Below are 7,917 nucleotides of genomic sequence, written 5' to 3'. Positions count from 1 at the left end.
TTGTTCTTTAAAACTTCTTGCTGAAGTCCTCTTATCTGTATTCACACCTGATGCAGATATAGTCTAAAAATCTCACTTCCTCTCTTCTCTCTGCTTAACTGTTCTTTCACCCCTCCAGCCTATATTTGTAACGCAGCATCAGACACTTTTTATCTATCTATGGTCTTGCCATTTCTACTCTCCAACCTGTAACCTTTAAAGAAAGGATTACATGTATTTTACTCATCTTTAAAACATAATAAATTTATTTTGCAAATAAAAACAAAGATTACATGAGTTTCATTCAACATTAAATCATAGTACAAGATTACTAGTAGCTCCAGGCCTTTGTGACCTGTTTTCTGTGTGTCCTGGAAAGATATCAACCAGTTCCATGACTCTCTTTCTGCCTGACTATGATTTTTTTATGATTTAATAGAAAAAAGTAGAATTAAAGCAAAGTTTGCAGGACACAATAACAACAAACACAACCAGATTAATTTTATTACCGTCTGACTCTACTGTTGGGTCTTGATGTCACCTGTGTAATTAATTTTAAAGATAACTTTATTCACTGTTGTTATTAAACTAAAATCTCCAGCATGGGGAAGTGGGATGAGCTCGACTTTTCTCGACACTGCTTCGCAGATTTTTTTGTACAGTTTTTTTTCCACAGTGTTCTTCGTCCTAATTGACCATATGATTGGTAAAAACAGTCTCCGCGCTACCTGAGTGCCAATAACATTACGGTGTTTAATACAGATTGACCACTCAGGAGATGGAAACTGAAACTTTCAATGTCTGCTGGAAAAAAAAACTGTGGCCAGAGGCAGCGCAAAACCCGACCGAAGGCTCGTTTGAAGAGATCCGTTGCTCTCTCGTAGATACAGCTGTGAATCTGGCGGGGCGGGTTGGAGGAGACGCTTTAATGACATGACTCCGGATCACATTAATGACCGATTGATGCACACGCACATCCGCTGACCTGAAAACAGGTTTTGTTCTTTGGTTTCAATGTAGAGTATTTATTTATGCTGTGTAATAACTGTAAAAAATAAAGGTAACTACTTCACGGATTTCGCCTATCAAGGGTTATTTTCGGAACGCAACCCCTAATAAAAACAAGGGTTCGCTGTAAATGTAATGTGTACTTAATTTTTTTCTACAGCAGAAGTTTTGTCAAAAAGCTTAACAGACTTAATTTCAAAAGGTTGTAAAAACTTTTTTTAATAAAAATGTGTGGGAAAAAAACATTCCATGCATCCTCATTCCAAACACATTAACTTAAATTTTCACTTTATGGTAAATGTTCACATTCTTTATTGACTGTATATCAAATATATTTTAAATGTAACTGAAGATATGACATAAAACAACATATAATATTCAAGAAAATACAAAGACTTAAAATCTTTTTGTACAGACTTGATCAAATCACTACGTTGCCTGTAGGAATTTTGAATGTCCAGCAGGTGTCAGTATTGCGTGACACAGTATCGACACAGTATCAACACAGTATCAATACAGTGTTGCTATGAGTCAAAACGCCTCATTACGCCTCATTTACCCATCACTAATAAAGTCAAAACATTTTTCCAAGTCCAAAACATAAACAACATTTATTAGACAAACAACTAATGAAACTGACAAAACTCAATAAAATCACAAACCAACATCCAATTCAATATTTACCTCACTCCACAGACATCCACACACCACGACAAACGTTACGGGGAACCATTTCACCAACACACCGTTCCACGGAGACAGCATCATGGGTAACACCTGAGCGATCTGAAGTTAAGGTTTCAGGTGCTATACTTTGAAAGGAGGGTGTGTTTCCATCTCTCTGCTGTATTCTAATTAGGGGAGTGTCCTTAGCTAAGTTCATTTAAATCTAGTTGACTATGTTCCAGTAAAAACCTGTTTTTAAGATCAAAGAAGTGTTATTTTCTTTTGAATGAAGAAAGATGTTTTTATGACCCTGTCCCAAGAGGAAGCTCTACTCGTTTGCAGAACCAGATTGTTTTACACCAACTGTTAAATCTTATCAAAGTCTTCAAAAGGTTAAACTCACACACAGAGCCACGACCCCCTGTGAATGCCTGCTCAGTCCACAGAGAAACTAGCTGTGTTCTAAATTATAGAGAACTACATGTCAAGTTATTTTAATTCAACTTAGTGTAATATGTTTCAATAGAACTATCCTACATAAGAGATTACGCTAATTGAACCATGGATATAATTTGGAGTGAATTTCCTTATTTAAAACACTATGAATTTTATCTAATATTGAACATATGGTTAAGTTTTTACAACTAGCATATTTTAAATTTATTTTCTTAACACTGCTCTGTTGTGAAGTGGCAGATCAAAATATGTGACACTGTCTAATCATCTCTCACTATGTATGCAAAGATGGTCACATATCTCTAAGCGCATTTCTAAATTCAGATCTTTTCAATTTTTTGGCTTGCTGGTTTATATGGGTTATTAATGCATCTCTATTTTGTGTTTAATACACATGGTCAATATACAATATGGTTAGGGTAACCAAGGTTAATACATGCAAGTTTGTGTTTATTTTTATTATAGTTTATTGGTTGTTAATTCCATCACTGATTATCTGGGGGCTGTGGTTTGATGGGGTTTTTCTATTATGCTGTTTCTCTCCATCACGAGTGCTGGGGTGGACCAGTAGGGCTTTATGGCCGAGCCTGGATGGCTCCTTGGGAAATGCTCTCTGTGGGTTGGGGAGGGTCGTACTTCATTTGGGGATTTACGCTCTATTGTTCAATTGTTGTTTGTTGTGTTTATACATTCTTGTCTTTATTCGTCATGTTTTCCATCTGCAGCTCACTCTTAAATGCACATAACTGAAATAATTATTTCGTTTTTCTGATGGCCACTGACCTTCAGTTAACCTCTTGGAATGTAAGAGGCCTGAATAAACTTGTCAAACTGAGACAGGTGATGAAAAGGATTCAACAATTAAAAGCTAAGATAGTTTTCCTCCAGGAGACTCATTTGACCCCTGATGATGTTAGTAGAGTGAGGAGAAGATGGCATGGTCGGGTTTTTTCTACTTCCTTTAGCTCACACTCGAGGGGCGCAATTACACTAATCCACAGCTCGATGCCATTCCAGTTCATCAGTGTAACTGAGAATCGATATGGCAGATATCTAATCGTACAATGTGTGATTCTGTCTGTGAAACTAAATTTGGTCAATGTTTACGGGGCAATTAATGATAACCCTGCTTTTTTTAGACACCTGTTCTGTCTATAGTGTCGCTTCCTGGAGGGTACATCATAGGAGGCGATTTTAACTGTACGCTCATACCAACGCTAGATAGATCTACAGGCAAAGACATCTCTTATGCTCAAACAAGAAAAGAATTACTTAACTTTATGAAAGATCTCGATTTGGTTGATATATGGAGAAATATGCATCCTAATCAGTCTTCTTTCTCATGCTATTCTAGTACTTGCCAAACATTTTCAAGAATTGATWAYTRTTTAGTCTCAGCTRATCYARYTSCACACATTACTAATAGTTGRCATGACAGTATATTAATAACTGATCATGCTCCAGTGTCATTCTGCCTTAAGGTTCCTAATCTTTCCTTTTCATCAAAGTGGCATCTACAATCAATTTGGCTTAGGGACCAAGATTTCATCCAATTTATTCGAACAAAAATAGTATGTATTTTGAATTGAACACTCACCAAACCACGGCTACTGTGAGATGCGAGACCTTTAAGGCATTCTTAAGAGGTCAAATGATCAGTTTTACCAGCTTCAAGTATAAAATTAATAAACAAGAATTGGAACAACTTGTGAAATCTATTAAAAACATAGAAACCAAATTATTTCATAATCCTTCAACCCAACTAAACACAGAAGTTCTTAGGTGATGAGCTAAATACAACATGCTATCTACAAATAAAGCAATTAAAAGTTTAATGAGACTGAAACAGTCGTATTTTGAACAAGGTGAAAAGGCCAGTAAGTTGTTGGCTTGGCGTATCAAACAGGAACAAACAGATAAAGCAATAAACTCAATTCAAACAGCTGAAGGGGTGTTTACATCTGACCCAAAAGAAAATGTTTACTACAAATTCTGTAGCTCAGACTACTCAGACTTGGCTCCCCAGGCACAAACTGATATCTTGGGTTCATTAGAATTTACTCCCCTAGATAACGAATCCTTAAAATCACTTGATTTTGAGCTCAATGCACAATTATTGTTTGAGGCTATATCCGGTATGAAAGGTGGTAAGAGCCCGCGGCCTGATGAAATTCCAATTGAAATACATAAAATTTTTCAATCCAAACTGATAATTTTTCAATCCAAACTGATACCTCCAATGCTTGACATGTATCAAGAATCCTTTAAAAAAGGATCTCTTCCTCCCTCACTTAATACAGCAATCAACTCCCTACTTCTGAAGAAAGGTAAACCTGTGTGGGTTAACCAATGTGGGTTATATAGGCCAATTTCTCTTATTAATAATGATGTTAAAATTTTGTGTAAAGTGTTAGCTAGGATGGCTGCACAGTGGCGCATTTGGTAGAGCTGTTGCCTTGCAGCAAGAAGGTCCTGGGTTCAATTCCCGGCCCAGGTTTTTCTGCATTGAGTTTGCATGTTCTCCCTGTGCATGCATGGGTTTTCTCCGGGTACTCCGGTTTCCTCCCACAGTCCAAAAACATGACTATCAGGTTAATTGGCATCTCCAAATTCTCCCTTGGTGTGAGTGTGTGTGTGCTTGGTTGTTTGTCCTGTGTGTCTCTGTGTTGCCCTGCGGCAGACTGGCGACCTGTCCAGGGTGTACCCCGCCTCTCGCCCAGAACATTAGCTGGAGATGGGCACCAGCACCCCTGCTGACCCCACTAAGGGACAAGGGTGTAACAAAATGGATGATGTTAGCTAGGAAGTTCTACTTTTACCCATGATGGTCCACTCTGATCAAAATGGTTTTGTACAAGGAAGACAGGGTTTTCACAACGTCAGAAGGGTGTTTAATGTAGTTTTTGAGAAATCTGAAGTTCCAGACAATGCTATTCTGTCACTGGACGCAGAGAAGGCCTTTTACAGAATAGAATGGCAATATATGTTTGCTGTTATRGAACGCTTTGGTATAGGAGGGAAATTTCTTAGCTGGGTGAAGCTAATTTACTCAAACCCACAAGCTGAAATCTTAACCAATGGTCTAACTTCATCTCTGGTCTGCTAAGGGGATAGCTAAGATATCTGATTTTTTATAGGGAGAGTATTTATGACATTCGAAGACCTTAAAAACAAACATGACATTCCTACAAGACATTTCTATAAATATCTTCAAGTTCAGAGTTTCATTTAATGAAAGCAACAAAATAATCTTGATCTACCCTCTTTGTCTTCATTAGAAGACATTATTGTAAGTCACCTATATGACATAGGACAGGTGTCTCTTCTTTATTCCTTGTTTGTTGACAAATGTAAAGAATCTTCGGCCAACATCCTAAAAACATGGGAAACGGACTTGGGAGAGAGCAAGCCGAGTGAGGAGTGGTCAGAAGCCTGCACTTCGATTCATACACAATCTGCTAACACAAATTCCAAATTATTACAATACAAATGACTGACTAGGCAATACACTCCTGATCAAAATCTTAAGACCAGTCAAAAACTTGCAAGAATTTGCATTTTGCACTATTGGATCTTAAGAAGGTTCTAAGTAGAGTTTCACAATGTTAAAGGAAAAAATCAGTGCAAGAGACAAGAACTTTTGAGCAGGGAATTTTCTGAAAACTGCATTTACACTCAAACATGATTTTTTTCAGCTGATCAAAAGTTTAAGACCATAGTCTTTAAAAGCCAAAAGCTGTGCAAAAATCTGGATTCTATGTCATTTTCTGTCAAGTCTTTACASTGTYAAGRCCTCCTGATGGMARAAGCAAAAAAGCTCACTGACTTTGAACATGGTAGGATTGTTGAGCTGCATAAGCAAGGCCTCTCACAACGTGCCATCGCTGCTGAGGTTGGACGCAGTAAGACAGTCATTCATTTTGCATTTTTTAAATGATTCTGAGGGTTATGGAACAAAAAAGTCAAGTGGTAGACCCAAATAAATTTCACCAGCTCTGAGCCGCAGGATCCGATTGGCTGTCCATCAAGACACGGGACGGTCCTCTACCCAAATTAAGGCCATTACTGGTGCTKACTGCAGCCCAATAACCATCAGACTGCATCTGCGAGAGAAGGGCTTCAGAAACAAAAAATGTCTTCAAAGGCCACGTCTTCTTCAACGCCACAAAATTGCCCGTTAGGACTTTGCAAGGGTGCACCAAACATGAGACACTGAAAGGTGGAAGAAAGTTGAACTGGACCAAAAGTGGGATTTTTGACCCTGTATTCTGACGCGAACGCAGCTAGTCAGCGACAGATGTCGACAGCAATCGACAGTCTACATTTTCACTCACGGGAGTCGAAATCTGTCAATTGCGGAATCCTTGGAGGGGGGGAGTGGCGGTGCGGGGGAGAGGGGGGGGGGTGTTAATGACTCTACTTAGCATACAAATAGCCTAGCATATGCAAAGGCGCTTCAGCAAACCCACGTGGATTCTGTCATTGGATAAAAAACAATGACATCAGTTATCATTGACATGTGATTGATTGGTTGATGTGTGCCCATTGGATAGCACTTATGTCTTTATAAATAAACCCCGCCCCAATCATTAATATTTTAATGCTGTATTTTTTAAAAATCTATATAATAATAAATGCTGTATTAAAATATATTCATTTGATTTTGCTTATACGCAACATGTTCATATATGAAGAACATAAAAGAGACAAAGAAGTTTTTTTTTTCTTTATTTCATTTTATTTTTTTTACTGTTTGCACATAAAATAAGACATAAATGCTTGTCCATTTCTGGACCATCTGGCAGTGTTTTTCTGTCCAAACATGATCAAACTTCTGCTGTGTTCAGGACATTGTCAATAAATAGCATAATTACATTAAGTACATAAACAATATTGAAGCATAAAATATAATCAACATTCTAAAATAGTAGATACTCACACACAGTTGCATTTCTGTCCTCATCATGGACATCAGAAAGTTCCTGAAGAGTCTGATTGACACAAATGTGACTCCCATTCTGTGGAGTGTCTGTAAAAATAAATGTAAAATTAAGAAAATATTGTAGCAAATATATCGCTTTCTCAAAAATACATAAGTAAATAAGTTAAAATTATTCTCAACCAACCATTATACTTCGTCCTCATGTCCGTCCTCCATCCGCCATTTTGTAGATCTTTACTGCTTTCCACACTCTGCCTTGCTGTACTGCGTTATAACAAAATAAATAAAATAACCAGAAAATCAGATTTCCTTACAAATATGCAAGTGTTCACTATTCACTAAATGTGAAATCATAACTTACTGAATTTCTCTTCGTCCTGGTGGACTCCGTAAGAGCTCCTCTGCACCGTGGTCTGAGGCCTGGCTGGTACGGCTTGGCCATTTTTCAGGTTTGAAAAAAATCAAAGAAGATGCGAGTATTTTTAAGAGTTCAGAACATCACATGTAATAGAGATTACAATACAAAATCTCACCCTATACTTGTTTCGGCATTAAGAAAACGACAGACTGCTTTCTGTAAGAAACAAACAAAGCAAGTGAGCACACTGCACGCGCTCACTATTTATAAAAGCTTTCTTACCGTGAGTTCGGCCTTTTTGGACCGCCGTGGTGTCATCTGTTGTTTTCCGCCAGAACATTGCTTAAGTCGCAACAAACAAAGCCTCCATGCAGTTATAACGTCAATGACTGTTATAGTAATAATCATAAAAAGCACAATAAAATTGATAATAATTATTTCTGAAACCAATGTAACTTATATATCTTTATTGCACTGTTTACAATTAAACAAAGATAATTAATAAGCA

At 37.5% G+C, this 7,917-nt stretch overlaps 1 long non-coding RNA gene across 1 annotated transcript; it reads right to left on the bottom strand.

Moving 5' to 3' along the window:
- Nucleotides 1–6,854: 6,854 nt before the first annotated feature.
- Nucleotides 6,855–7,638, bottom strand: LOC103464040 (uncharacterized). The gene is made up of 3 exons (XR_533582.2): nucleotides 7,413–7,638; nucleotides 7,236–7,315; nucleotides 6,855–7,138 (listed from the first exon to the last, which is right to left on the bottom strand). It is a non-coding gene; the product is annotated as an uncharacterized LOC103464040 (long non-coding RNA).
- Between the last annotated feature and the right edge of the window lie 279 nt (nucleotides 7,639–7,917).

This window comes from Poecilia reticulata, linkage group LG4 (genome assembly GCF_000633615.1).
Source record: "Poecilia reticulata strain Guanapo linkage group LG4, Guppy_female_1.0+MT, whole genome shotgun sequence".
NCBI classification, from domain to species: Eukaryota; Metazoa; Chordata; class Actinopteri; order Cyprinodontiformes; family Poeciliidae; genus Poecilia; species Poecilia reticulata.
This window is presented reverse-complemented; position numbering and strand designations above follow the sequence as displayed.